This window comes from Crocuta crocuta, unplaced genomic scaffold (assembly GCF_008692635.1).
Source record: "Crocuta crocuta isolate KB4526 unplaced genomic scaffold, BGI_CrCroc_1.0 scaffold282, whole genome shotgun sequence".
Lineage (NCBI taxonomy): Eukaryota > Metazoa > Chordata > Mammalia > Carnivora > Hyaenidae > Crocuta > Crocuta crocuta.
This window is the reverse complement of record NW_027529174.1, coordinates 6,982,335-6,997,926: the sequence shown is the minus strand read 5'-3', so window position 1 is coordinate 6,997,926 and position 15,592 is coordinate 6,982,335. Positions and strand designations below refer to the sequence as shown.

The following is a 15,592-nucleotide window of genomic DNA, read 5'->3' as shown; positions in this document are numbered from 1 at the left end:
GGTCAGGGACTTATTCTCTTACAGACCCAGGTGGCATTTCCTACTTGGCAGCAATAAAGTCCATCTATCTCTCACCCTGCCTGCTGATCTGGCCAAGCCATCTCAAATGGTTTTAAGGAAACTGGGAAAGAAAATATACATGTCCGTCAAGGCAAAGCACACACTTCACGAATGTCGGGTGACTAGGACTTTGCAGGATCATACAATATTGATCTGTACCAAACCTTCAACAATACCTGGTTCAAACTCTTCATTTGAGACAGGCCTAGGAAGATTCTGGGATAGACTCGAGAGCACAATCTTCTTAATGGCAGAAGCTGGAAGATAATCCAGGTGCTTGAACTTTCAGTTCATGCTCTATCTACTCTTCCATACTGTCTGTTTTTACATAAGGATGGAATAACTCAGCTTTAAAAATCCCTTGATCAAACAAGAATATTAAAATTTCCCATTGATACTTCTATGTGCTATAGAAACATAATGGGATGTGCCAGCCACTGATAGAGTGAGAGAGTCTGATAGAGTCTATAAAAGAATCTTGGAAGAGAGATCTTATTATATATAAAATATATGGGGGTGCCTGGGCAGCTCAGTCGATTGAGTGTCTGACTCTTGGTTTTGGCTCAGGTCAATGATCTCATAGTTGGTTTGTGAGTTCAAGCCCCGCCTTGGATTCTGTGCTGACAGCACGGAGCCTGTTTGGGATTCTCCCTCTTTCTGCTCCTCCCCTGCTTGAACTCTTTCTGTCTCACCCAAAAAAATAAACTTTAAAAAAAATAATAAAAGTATGGAAAAGGATTCTCGATGATTACATTCAGATACAAATGCTTTTGACCTTCCTCTCAGGAATTTGTCTTAAACCTGAGTCTCTTTCAGAATCCTGATCACATAATTATCTAATTACATTAAAATGTAACTAAATTTGTTAATGAAGATATGGAAAGAGGGGTTTTGCATTTGAAAGATTAGGTTTGGGACATAAAATTATGAATCAGTGCAGGCAATTTTCTTGGTATAAAGAAGACACCTGACTGCTATGGTGAAATACATTAGATGTTTAAAGGACTTAAGAAAGGATCACTTAAATAACATTTATAAATCTTATTCCAGAGAAGTTAGAGACTGTATTTTCTCAAAGAAAACCAACGGACATGGTTGGGGAAATCTGGAAAACATAGAATTCTTATACAATTCTTTTGCAACACTTTGCTAGGCTCTGTTCTAAGTGCTTCATGTGCATTATCTCATTCATTTCTCATTATAGCCCTAAGTGATTGGTATAATTACTATCACCCCAAATATACAAATTAAAAAATTGAAGCACCGGAAAAATAAGAGACTTGCCCAAGATCACTTAGGTAGTGAGTGTCAGAGCCAAGATTCGGACCCAGGCAGATTGATCCCAGGACACACTCAGTTAAACTCCATTTATGTGAGTCCATACTTCCAGAACGTATGTTCCAAAATCACAACTCAAGGTTAGTTCAAAACTTGATACAGGCTCAACCTTGGAGATATTGCAGTTTGGTTCCCAGCCACCCCAATAAAGTGAATTCACAAGAAAGCAAATCAAAGGCATATTTTGTTTCCCATTGCATTTATAAAAGTTATGTTATTATGATACCACAATTTATTGAGTGCATGATAGCATCATATCTAAAAACACACTGTACATACCTTAATTAAAAAAATACTTTATTGCTAGAAAGTGTTCATCATCTGAGATTTCAGTGAGTTATAACCTTTTTCTGGGGTGCAGGTTCTTGCTGCTGACTGATCAGGGTGGTGGTTGCTGAAAGTTGGGGTGGTGGTAGCAGTTTCCTACAATAAGGCAACAATGAAGTTTGCCTCATCCATGGACTCTTCCTTTCATGAACAAGTTCTCTGTAGCACATGATGCTGTGTGATACCATCTTACCCACAGTAGAACTTTCAAAATTGGAATCAATCCTCTCAAACTTTGCTGCTGCTTTATAAACTAAGTTTATGTCATATTCTAAATCCTTGTTGTCATTTCAATAATTTTCACAGCATCTTCACCAGGAGGAGATTCCATCTCAGGAAACCACTTTCTGTGCTCATCCCTGAGAAGCAGCCCCTCTTCTGTTCATGTTTTGTCCTGAGATTGTAGCAATTCTGTCACATCATCAGGCCCCACTTCTCAGCCTAGGTCTCTTGTTATTTACACCACATCTGCAGTGACTTCCTCCACGGAAGTCCTGAACTCCTCGTGGTCATCCATGAGGGTCGAAATCAACTTCTTCCAGACTTCTCTTAATGTTAATAATTTGGCCTCTTCCCATGAATCACAAATGCCTTTAAAGTATTCAAATGGTTAATCCTTTCCAGAAGGTTTTCAGTTTACTGTTCCCAGATCCATCAAAGGAAATCACTCTCTATGGCAGCTATAGCCTTACAAAACGCATTTAATAAATAATAAAGACTTAAAAATTAAAATTACTCCTTGATCCATGGGCTACAGAACGGGCACTGTGTTAACAGGCATGGAAACATTAATCTCATTGTCCACCTCCATCAGAGCTCTTAGGTGACCAGGTGCATTGTCAATGAGCAGCAATATTTTGAAAGAAAAATTTTTTCCTGAGCAGTAGATCTAGTTTAAAATATTCAGTAAATCATGGTTGTAAACAGATGTGCTACTATCCAGGCTTTGTTGTTCCATTTACAGGGCACAAGTAGAATAGGTTTGGCATAATTCTTAAAGGCTCTAGATTTTGGAAGCATATATAAACACTGGCTTCAACTTCAAGTCAACCACTGCATTAGCCCCTAATAGGAGAGTCAGCCTGTCCTTTGAAGCTTTGAAGCCAGGCCTTGACTTCTAACTATGAAAGTCCTAGATGGCATCTTCTTCCAATAGAAGGCTGTTTCATCTACATTGAAACTCTGTTTAGTGTAGCCACCTTCATTAACCATCTAACCTAGATCTCTGGGTAATTTGCTGCAGCTCCTACATCAGCACTTGCTGCCTTTCCTTGCACTTTGTGTTCTGGAGACGGCTTCTTTTCTTAAACTTCATGAACCAACTTCTGCTAGCCTCAAACTTTTCTTCTGCAGCTTTTTCACTTCTCTCCGCCTTCGTGGAATTGAAGAGAGTTAGGGCCTTGCTCTGAATTATTAGGCTTTGGCTTGAGGAATGTTGTGGCTGGTTTGATCTTCTATCCAGACCACTCAGATTTTCTCCCTATCAGCACCAAGGCTGTTTAGCTTTCTTATCAGTCATGTGTTCACCGGAGTAGCACTTTTAGTTTGCTTAGCAGTTTTCCTTTGCATTCAGAGTCTGGGCATTTGGCACAAGAGGCCTAGCTTTCTGCCTATCTTGGCTTTTGATACACCTTCCTCACTGAGCTTAATCCATTTCTAGCTTTTGATTTAAAGTGACACACATGTTCTCTTCGTTTCACTTGAACACTTACAGGCCATTGTAGGGTTATTAATGGGCCTGATTTTAATACTGCTGTGTCTCATGGATTAGGGAGGACTGAAGAGAGGGAAAGAGACACGGGAATGGCCAGCTGAAGGAGCAGTCAGACCACATAGGACACGTACTGATTAAGTTCGCCCTCTTATACGGGTATGGTTCAGGGCACTCCAAACAAATACAATAGTACATCAAAGATCACTGATCACAGATAATCAGAACAATACTTTAAGAATTACCAAAATGTGATATAGAGACATGAAGTGAGCCAATGTTGTTGGAAAAATGGCACTGATAGACTTGTTCGACACAGGGTCGCCACAAATCTCCAATTTGCAAAAAAAAAAAAAAAAAAGCAACATCTGTGAAGCATAATAAGGGAAAGTGCAATTAAAGAAGGTATTCTTGTATACACTTTCTGAGTGGGACTAACCTTATGCACAGGGATGGGCTCTCCCTTCATTCCACAAACTCCTAGCTAACCTGCAATCAATCAGTGTTTGCCAAAGGGTAGTATTTGCCAAAGGGAGGGTGAAGTCATTTCTCTTTCTTTTCCAGGCGTGAGACGACCCACAGTAATCGTACAGGCAAGCCAGACTTATCTTCGGCATTCTTTCTTGGTCTTCTAGTTCCTGACCTTCCCAGTTTCTGACACGATCCTGGCCACCCTCGCTTCAGCGCCCCACTTAGATAGCCGTCTCCACCAGACCATTACTCACTCTTAAACATTTTCTTCCCTTCCTACAATCAAAACTACATTCCTCAAATGATCAGATCCCAATTAGGCTGCCAAAGAAGAAAAGGGATGAAAATAACACAGAGTAATTCATAATAACAGATGGATACTTAACCTTCCCAAGGTTTTGCATCATTAGAAGACTTTGCTGGAGCAAAGGAATCTCTAGTTGATGGACTTCCAGGTGCCATTTACCAGGAAAACAGTCATCCAATATAGTGGGGTGGGGGAGATCCATGCAAAGCTCTCTAACACGCAGGGCCCAATTCTCCCAAGAGGTTCACGGACCTTTCCTCCCTTCTGATCCCACATATTTTTGGATGACTCAACATCTATTCTCAGAATCTTCTATAAGAGCAATACAATTTCACACAAGGGCCTAGCAGATTGTTTTCATGTTCGAAAGCTGAGTCTTATCTCAGAAACTGACTATTACTGATTCTGACCGAGATCATTTTCTGTAGGAAAGCATAAGTCTACCACCCTAAAACTTTCATACAGCCACTCCTCACGATCTGATCGTAGGCCAACAGTTCACTCACCTGAAGACTACCACTTTCCTCACTCAGAAAGTGAGGGGTGTGGAAGAGCTGGTTTTTCATGGTCTTTTTCCTACTAACATTCTGTAAACCAAAATTCATTCTTTAACATGATACTTCTCAGAGGAGCAGTGCTAATCCTATGAGCTTGGCTAAATTTCAAAAGGTAACAGACATTTTTCCCCCTAAAGATTTGTTCTGGGAATATATAGAGACATTAAAATACCATTAGGTCTTCCATTCTAAAAATAGGACTTAGGATAAATGTCTAGAGTGTTTCCAAATAGCTCTCTTAAGAGGAGTAATCGACAGAGACCTGTTAGAGCAGGACATGTGAAATGGTGATAGAGTATTTATAACAAGCAACCCTTTCAAACAGTGAGCAAAACGAGGAGCCATTTGTTCTCGCTTTGCGCGAAATCCAACTGCCTAAGAGGGCTTGAAGTATTTGGCTTTTCATCACCTAGAACAGTGCGGTGAGACAGACCACACTATTTTGGGTTAGGAGTGTCTATATCCAAGCAGTAAGCAGACTGACATCTGAAAACAGTGCACTGCACAGGGGAAGGGTCAGATTTGGCTATCAGAATATTATTTTAGCACTGGTGATTATTTTAAATTGATGTGTGAAGCGCATTTGGTGTCATGCTGAAGTCCCGAACACATTTCAATTAAAGTTCAAGCAGAAAAACTGTTCCATAATCTCTGCAGCTCTTTGCTGAAACAAAGATATATAAACAAATATATAAGTAAGTCCACTATATAATGATAGTGATGCTTTTATGGTATTTTCTTTTTTTTATTTTTATTTATTTCTAGGAGAGAGAGAGAGAGACAGCGTGAGCAGGGGAGGGTCAGAGAGAGAGGGAATCACAGACTGAAGCAGGCTCCAGGCTCTGAGCTGGCAGTCAGCACAGAGCCCGCCGCGGGATCATGCCCTAAGCGAAAGTTGGACGCTTAACCGACTAAGCTACCCAGGTGCCCCTTATGGTATTTTCACTAGGAGAGACATTCTAAAATAATTTACCTAAAAGTAGTAAATTTTACCCATATAATTTTTAGTGAATTTATCTACCAAAATTGTTTCCTGTATTTACAGGGTTTTTTATTTTCTTTACTGTGCCTTTTGACCAACATCTCATGTCTCCCCAAATCTATACATGTTATTGGGAAAAAAAAATTCTGATAAAGAGATAGATGTTTAAAGTTACTGAGCAAGCCATGGTCACAAAGTAAGCTTTTGTAGCTATGGGTTTTAAATTTGACAAATCCTTTTTTTCCAATTATTCACTTTGACCTACGTTTTGACTTACAGACAAGATGTAGGAATATTACGAAAAGCTTCCATATATCCTTCTTCCAGACTCCTCCAAGGCGAACATCTTATATAACTACAGTATAATCATCAGAAGCAGAAAATTAATGTTGGTGAAGTACCTTTAATTAAGAACTCTATTCAAATATTCCCACGACCTCTATTCAGGATCTCACATTGCATTTCATTGCCACTTTTTATTTTTGGCAAATAAACCAACCTTGCAATATATTAGAAGAGATTAGGATTTAAAACTCTTTTACCATTACAAAAAAAGAGTCTCTGTGGCTGGCAGACTCTAAGATGGTCCCCAATGATCCCCACCTCCTGTTATTCGCACCCTGTATAAGCCCCTCCCTCCCCTTAGGTGCCAGTCAGCCTAAAGACTCTCTTGCAACCAATACAAGGTAATGGAATGTCACTTCCATCATTAGGGTACATAAGATTATGTCTTCTCTATTGCTAGCACATTCTTCCTTATTCGATTTGGTGAAACATTTGCCATATTGGGGGCTCATGAGACAAGAACTTAAAGAGTGACCTCTGGTCAACAGCCAGCTAGAAATAGGTCCTCAGCCCAACAACCTTTGAGAAACTGAAATTCTTCCAACAATCATATGATTCAGGTAAGACCCCAGCCCTGGCCAATACCTTGATTGTACCCATATGACAGACCCTAAAGCAGAGGATCCAGGTGAGTCATTCCCAGATTATAGGTCCTAGAAACTGTGAGATGATAGATGTATGATGTTTTATGTATGTATGTATGTATGTATTTATGCTGTATTATCTTTAATAAAGTACAGAGATTTCTAATAAGGTCACCTAGAGACCATTTTACCCAGTGTTCTGTTTGGCTGCCATTCTCTTGTCTCTCTCTTCAGCAATGGTGAGGTGGATGTGCTTTCCACAAGGAAGAGAATTTCATGGTTTATTGCCTTTGCTAATAACAAAAATGTTGGAGAGACGGGTGGTAAAGCTGTTGCCATTGGCAAATCAGGGTGTCTTTCTCTGTTGGTGATCACACCGACTCTTCAAAGGTTAGCGCCCTCTGGTCACTATACACAGATTCCCAGTGTCCAACTTAATGAGAGCAGTCATCTTTCCAGTCTCCAGTCTCTGAATGGTCATTCACCTTGATGAGGGGATCAGGATAGCAGATGATGCAAGTGTCATGGGTCAACAGATGAGGGATTCCTTTTGTCCTCACAAGGCATCCTTCTCATTTTGCACAACCTACACTTGGCTTCCTCGGGTGTAATCCAGTGAACAGCAAAGTGACCCTTGGTGTTACAGAACAGACAGAAATTCTCCCCAGTCTTGTCAATGTTGATGACGTCCATAAAACCAGATCAGTTTGGACCTTGCCATCAATCTTCATAAAACACTGCATACAGATCTTCTTCACTTCATCTCCTGTTTGGACATACTTAAGTTGTTCCTTAAGAAAATGATGAGGGGGAGACATTCTCTCAGCTTATGGGGACCAGTAGATGGGTGAGGGGCAATCAGACTGGTCAGTTTATCCAGCATCCAAAGCTTTGGAGCTGCTATCCACTTTCGATGCTTCTTGGGACCATGAGCCATGGCTGTGCTAGGCATGAAAAGAGTTCGATGTACATTGTTATAAGTCTCTAAATCTGTGGTAATTTGATATGCAGTAGAGTGTAAATAGTATACTTTTCTTTAATATATCACTTGGTCAGAAACTGCTACTGAGTTAGATGTACCATTCATTGATGAGACTCACACAGTCATTTTTGGAAAACATATTCCTAAATGTTCTTTGTTAGGGTGAGCTGTTCAGTGAACAATGCTCACAACGTCATAGTCACAGGCAGCTCCCAGAGCTGTAGACCTTAGTCATGAAAAGAATGGTAATGCTGGAAAGGTCTCGCAAGATAACTGACTCCTATTTCCTCCTTTTACATTGTGAAGGATGTGAAAACTAAAAAAAAAAAAAAAAAAAAAAGGAGATCTCATAGTCAGATAGTATGACTCCACCCAGTGCTCCAAAATGCATCACGTAGCTGGCCTCTTCTCACAGACGTGAGCCACAGGTAAGTAACACAGGGATAAGGCGACAAATGACACAGAAGCATGACTTCATCACCACTGCTGGAAAACACGAAAACAACAGATGGCTTGTTCTTTCTTTGGTGGACCGACACTGCATCAACTTCCTATGCCAGCACATTCTGTTGACCTCAAGAGACCTCATAAGAGGTACAGCCTAGATGGGGTATGACAGAGGTAGGCAAGAGGTTTCCTTGGCTCCCAGCTTTATTAAATATGGAGATGGAAGAGTGTACAGGAGAATGTTTGTCATTGTCCCGGATCAGAAGAGGAATAAGGAGAAATGTCAGGGTACTTTTTGGCCACATTGGTCTGAAGGTCTTTAAAAACAAAGACTATGTCTGTCTTATTCTTCCTTTGTAATAGCCATGGTTCCAGAGAGAAAGCAATGAAGTAGGATCACTGCAGAGCGTTTAGTGAAAGGGCCACTCAGGGGCGCCTGGGTGGCTTAGTTGGTTAAGCGTCCGACTTTCGCTTAGGTCATGACCTCGCGGTTCGTGGGTTCGAGCCCCGCGTCGGGCTCTGTGCTGACTGCCGGCTCAGAGTCTGGAGCCTGTTTCAGTCTGTGACTCCCTCTCTCTCTGACCCTCCCCTGCTCACGCTGTCTCTCTCTCTCTCTCTCTCTCTCTCTCTCCTAGAAATAAATAAAACATTAAAAAAATTTTTTAAAAAAAAGAAAGGGCCACTCAACGAAGGTGCTGGCAAGGTTTAGAAAAGTCAACCAGGAGTAGTACAGTATGCTGGGGCAGGTGACTGTGAGCATCCCAGGCTTAAGGAACAAGGGAAGGAGCAGTCACTAGAATGTAGAGAAAGCCATATGGAGAAGGCCGCCTGTACCAGCCACTGCCTGTCATGGTGGAGTGCCCAGCCATGCGTCTGGCAAAGAAGGAAGTACGGGATTACTACACCACCTGACTCTTCCCATACTCCAACGCCCTGTTGGGGGCTCCCACTGGCTGAGTCCCACAGCAAGGGAGAAAGTAGCATTATTGAAAGCTCCCTGGGGACAAGAGTGAAGTGGAGGATGATGGGAAGTGGGCTTCAAGAAGTAAACGAGAGGGGTGTCAGGGTGGATCAGTCTGTTAAGTGTTAAGACTCTTGACTTTGGCTCAGGCCATAATCTCACGGTTCATGAGATCGAGTCCTGCTTCAGGCTCTCTGCTGACAGCATGGAGCCTGCTTGGGACTCTCTCTCTCCCTCTCTCTCTGTCCCTCCTACATGTGCTCTCTCTCTCAAAATAAATAAATAAACATAAAAAAGAAAAAAAAAGAAAAGAAGTAGTAAATGAGAAATAGCCAGCATGCTGCTGCGCGCCCTGTATCTAGCGGGAGCTCAGCAAATACTTGTCAAGGGATAAAACACAATGTGGTGTGTGGTTAGATTGTTAAACTATTATTAGCTTGAAATCTGGGAGGATTTATACCACAGAAATCAGCCAACGCCACAAATGATTGTTTTGTTTTGCTTTGCTTTTTTTCAGGGAGCCAGTTTACTAGCAAACCACTAGCTGAAAGTATCAATCATGTCATCTCTTACAGAAGAAAAAATGCGCTTATCTCCTCTGAAAGAAAAAGCCTTATCATGTGCTTCCCAAACCAGATAAAGACATTATGTCAATATTAACTCACTATCCTGCCCCACCACTCCAGCCACCACTTCTCTTTTGATATATGTGGTTTTCTTGGTGGTAATACCGCAGGCCCAAAAGCCTTTGCCTCACCTTCAATCTCACCAATTCATATGCAATTAATCACTATGTGCTGCTAATTCTCCTTCTTAAAATCCCCTAATATATGTTTGTTCTCTCCTCTTTTTATATCTGAGCAAAATTAAACTAGTTGTAGTTCCCCTAATAAGTGCTAGATCTACGCTGTTGCTCTACCTGAAACACCTTCTCTTTCTACTTGGTCCACGTGGTGAACTTCTACTTATCCTGCAAAACCAATTCAGCTGTTGCTTCCTCCCTGGGAGAAGCTTTCTCTAATAATGCAGTACAGAAAGGGGGCTCCCTCTGTCACTCTGTTGCCCCCACACTTTGTGAACCGATTACACTGCACAATCTGATTGTTTTCATGTCTGGCCCCCTATTACGCTGAGTTCCTTGAAGGCAGAACTGTATTTTATTCATCTCCACATGCCCAACATCAAACTATGCACCTGGCACATTGTAGGTGCCAATAAATGCTTGCTAAAGGCATAAATGAATTGGAAACACCAACAGATGCCCAGGTCTCACTCATCTCCTGGATTTTCATATCCTCACAGATCTCAGTGAAGTTCTCCTGACCAATACTCCGCTTAAAATTACCACTAATTTTAAATTTTAAAAACCTCCCATTCTCCCAAAGCTGTCCAATCCCTTGCTGGAATTGCACTTTTCACTATCTGATATACTAATATCAATTTATCTATTTATTTTAATTTTTTTATTATCTATTTATTTGCTTATTGCTTATTTCCCTTCACTGTAATAAAAGTTCCATGAGATCAAGGATCTATTTTGTTTGTGGCTATACACCTAGTATGTACAGTCAGCAAATATTTGTTGAGAAGACAAATGAATCACATGCAGGGGATAATTCTGTGGCCTGCTTGGAATAAAGCTTTCAGTGCAAAGTGGGGAGCAAACCATCACTACCTAACTTTCAACTATAGATTATGAAAGAGCTCACACCTGCCACGCTCATATGATTTCCTCCCCATTAGGTCACCAAATTTTACATGTGCTGTTCAATCCTGAAATAATTCTCATGTAAGAGGAAAATGCTCTTAAAATGTTAATAAAATTGCTAAGGATGAAAACTCTACAGATTAAGTGCCTTGTTTATATGCCAGTCGTAGGGGGTCGCCCTTAAGATAGAAGAACAAGGAAATACCAACAGATAAACACAGCTTGAATTAAGATGAGTATGAATAATGTAAAACCACATAACCACCCCTGAAACGGAATATAAAATTCCACTCAACTTCTCACTGACATGATCCTGATTCTCATTAATACTTGGCATACTTACCAGGGCCCATGGGACAGAGGATTAACAAATCACACAAAAACCTTGCAATTGTTAAATTATTTTTGCAGGTGTTTTGATTTTCGCCCATCATGAAATGACGCCTTGCATATGGATCTTCAAATGAATTGAATCAAAAAGATGAAATCTAAATTCTAGTCACATCCACATAATACCAATGAATTACTGAGGAGAAAAGTAAGCAAGTGACCCCACTGGGCTTCATAAAATGTGTGTGCTTGAGACACCGCCAGTGATGTGACAGGGCACAGTCAGAAAGAGCTGAGATGTCGTGACTGGATTCTCTAGCTTTATGTCTTTGTAAAATAAAAGTAATATGAGTTATTGGACTCTATCTTACCCACATTTGGTGCCATTTTGGCTCATATAATGGAACCTTACTTATCATTTCATCTTTGATGTATAATGCTGAAAAGCAGACAACATCAACCGTGTTGCCTTGGGTTGAAAAGGAAACACACCAACTGACCATCTCAACAGCCATGTAGACAACACTGGTCTGGCTCAAAGACTGCTGCTTCCAAGTTAGTTGGTACAATCAGGGAGGTAAGTGGCAAATGGCTTTCAGAATATTTTCTTGGTAATAGCAACAAAGTTTATCTCTACTTACTTGACTACTGACCTCTATAAATTTTTTAAATTATAATTATGAAAAAATGTTTATCTGTGATGTTTCCATTCATTCCCAAATGTGATACAATAGAGTTCTTGGGACATAGATGAAATCTTGAATAAAATAAATTAGCAGTATGTAATTACATTCCATTTAGAAAAGATTAATAGAATAAGCTTATGTTGACTTTGTATAATTTGTGAATACTTCAAAAATGTTGTTTATTTATTTATTTTGAGAGACAGAGAGAGTAGGGAAATGGCAGAGAGAGAGAATCAAAAGCAGGCTCTGCACTGTCAGCGCAGAGCCCGATGTGAGGCTCGATCCCACAACCCTAGGACTATAACCTGAGCCAAAACTAAGAGTCAGACACTCAATTTACTGAGTCACCCATTTGCTTCAAAAATGGTTTTAAAGCAAGTTATATTTTCCAGTTAGCTTTCAAAGTGATTACAGGGTTGCATTTTACATAGGAAACTGGCCCATGCTGTCTTATAAAATAATACATTTAAGAATATAGTAAGCTTTCCAAAATTACATTATAAGCAGACAAGTTTTAATTTCTTATTAAAAGATTGTCAATAAAACTTAACTCAGAAATGGTGTGTCAATATAATGGTGTGCAATAGTAGGAATCGTGAATATAAATTGGATGATGAGGGAGAGACTTTATAATTCTAGTATAGCAAATAGTTTTTTAATCATTCCTGCAGTCAACATACTTCAACATAATAAAGGCCATATATAAAAAAAACCCACAGCCAAAAACATATTCAATGATAAAAGAAAAACTGACAGTTTTCCTATAAGATCAGGAACAAGACAAAGATGTCCACTCTCACTATCTTTATTGAACATAATACTGGAAATTCTAGCCACAGTAATCAGAAAAGAAAAAGAAATAAGAGACATCCATATTGGTAAGGTAGAAGTTAAACTGTTGCTATTTGCAGATGACATGGTACCATATACAGAAAATCCTAAAGAGTCCACCAAAAAACTATTAGAAGTAATGAGTCAAGGTAGAAAAGTTGCAGGATACAAAATTAGCCCCCAGAAATCAGAAGCATTGCTATATGTTAATAATAAAATAGCAGAAAGAGGAAACAAATCCATTTACAGTTGCACCAGAAATAATAAAATACCTAGGAATAATTTTAACCAAGGAGGTGAAAGACTTGTGCTCCGAAAACTATAAAACATTGATGCAAGAAGTAAAGACAGTATCAGCAAATGAAACAATGTTCCATGCTCATAGATTGGAAGAATTATGAATTAATATCGTTCAAATGTCCATACTACACAAAGCAATCTACAGATTCAATACAGTCTCTATCAAAATACCAAAACATTTTTCACAGAGTCAGAACAAATAATAGTAAATTTTACATGGACCCACAGAAGACCTCAAATAGCCAAAGCAATCTTGAGAAATCAGAACAAAGCAGGAGGTATCACAATCCCAGACCTCATCATATACTACAAAGCTTCAGTCATCAAAACAGTAGGGTACCAGCACAAAAAATAGACACAGAGAGTCTAGAAATAAACCCACAGTTTTATGGTCAATTAACTTATGACATAGGAGGCAAGAATATATAAAGGGAAAAAAATCTCTTCAACAAATACTGTTGGGAATATAGGACAGCTACATGCAAAAGAATGAAACTGGACCACTTTCTTACACTATACACAAAAGTAAACTCAAAATGGATTAAAGACCTACATGTAAGACCTGAAACCATAAAATTCCTGGAAGAAAACATAGTAATTTCTCTGATATCAGCCATAGAAACATTTTCCTTGATATGTCTCCTGAGGCAAGGGAAATGAAATCAAAATTAAACTATTGGGATGACACCAAAATAAAAAGCTTTTGCACAGTGACAGAAACCATCAATAATACAAAAAGGAAACTTACTGAGTGGGAGAAGATATTTGCAAATGATACATCAGATAAGGGGTTAATATCCAAAATATATAAAGAACTTACACAACTCAACACGAAAAAAAAAATCCAAGTAAAAAATGGGCAGAGGACCCGAATGGATATTTTTCCAAAGACGACATACAGAAATCCAACAGACACATGAAATAATGCTCAACGTCACTAATCAGGTTTAGAAAGTGAGAAGAATGATTTTTAAAAATGTAAATCTTGCATCTTTAAAGGAGGTGATGAAGTTTATACCCTTCCAGAAAATTGCATATCATCTTTGACTGCCATATCAATAAATAAGTTATTACTTATGGAGAAGTTACTGTGCGCCCTATGGGGAAACCATGTATTGGCACTTTGCATAAGTCATTCTGTTTAATACACACAGACGCAGCCTATAAAGGGGCTATTAACACTCTCATCATAGAAGTGAGTAAACCATGGGTTCGAAGGCTAACACATATGCCCAAGGTCTTTTAACTGGCAATTGGCAGAGCTATAGTTTGAGTCAAGTTTCATCTGCCCCCAAACGTTCAAGTGCATTCTCTGTAGTTACCAGATTAAATTTTCTAACTTCCAGTCACCATACTTATTTGGGAAAAAAGTGTAATAGTTCTTTTGAAGAGGATCATTCAAGGAAATTCATTTGATCCTTACCACAATCCTACAGGGACTGAGAACACTATAGAAAACTGTCCCGTAGCTCCTAGGTTTGAGATATAATCTTTGATCTCAAGTAACCCAGCTAGATAAAGAATGTTTTATTTCATTTCCACAGATATTAAGAATTTCTGCAAAGGGGGTGCCTGGGTGGCTTATTCGTCCAACTTTGGCCCAGGTTATGATCTCAGGTTTGAGCCCCATATCAGGCTCTGTACTTACAGCTGAGAGCCTGGAGCCTGCTTCAGATTCTGTGTCTCCCGTTCTCTCCACCTTTCCCCCACTCATGCTGTATCTCTGACTCTCTCTCAAAAATACATAAATATTAAAAAATTTAAAAAAAAAAGAATTTCTGCAAAGGACCTAATGCCAAATCAATACTCCAGAGGGGGAAAAGAATCAATAATAAGCATGTCAAGATTTTAATGTTAAGGACTCATTCCATGAGCACAGAGTTTCTCTACAAAGTATTAGAAGATGTGAGTGGGGTGACCATCACCCCACATCAATGGGTCTCTTGGGTGTCTTCTAGAAGCAAAGCTGGACCTTCCAAGGCAAAATGACCCCCGTTTAGCTTTGATATGTTATAGGCCTATTAATTAAACAAGGTTGGAATGAATGATAGTTATACATAGAAATTCTTGTGGATGCAATACTTGCTTTCTCTTCCAAAAGCCATCCAGGAATAACTGTTACTCTCCTGGCCCAGAAATAGTGAATTTCTCTCTAGCTACTTGCTGATATTTTTAGGCTAGTCTTTGTAACTCATATATTTTTATGACTACCCAAATAGCTTATCAGCTAAATCTCTATAGTTTGAGATATGTCACTGAATTCATAGAAACTATTCACCACTTCAATTAGCCTGTGTTAGAGTATATGATACACATATTTATTCATAGCAATCCTCGTCTGAATAGAAATTATTAAAGTTCACTGATATATATATGTAGTTAATGAGCATCTGAGGGGCAGGTTAAAAACTATACTATTTATACAGTCCACTAGATCTTTTATAAACTAAATTTCAAATATTACCAAATACCTATTTTGGCTATGGTAGAATATAAGCAATTCTCCATTATTTGAACAGTAGGAAAAGTTAGTATAATGGATGACCCAAAATAGTGAAAAATAAGAAAAATGTTTGAGTTATTTTCTATAATACATTTTACCTTCATTAACTTATTTTGCTTATTAAATCTAGCTAACAGGTCTATGCACACACTAAATTACACT

At 39.2% G+C, this 15,592-nt stretch overlaps 1 protein-coding gene and 1 pseudogene across 3 annotated transcripts in view; both read right to left on the bottom strand.

Annotated features, from left to right (window-relative positions):
* Positions 1 to 15,592, bottom strand: part of CORIN (corin, serine peptidase) — a 244,707-nt gene that overhangs the window by 152,875 nt on the left and 76,240 nt on the right. The gene's annotated exons all lie outside the window — the stretch shown is intronic.
* On the bottom strand, positions 6,870 to 7,619 carry LOC144226337 (small ribosomal subunit protein eS4, X isoform-like; annotated as a pseudogene).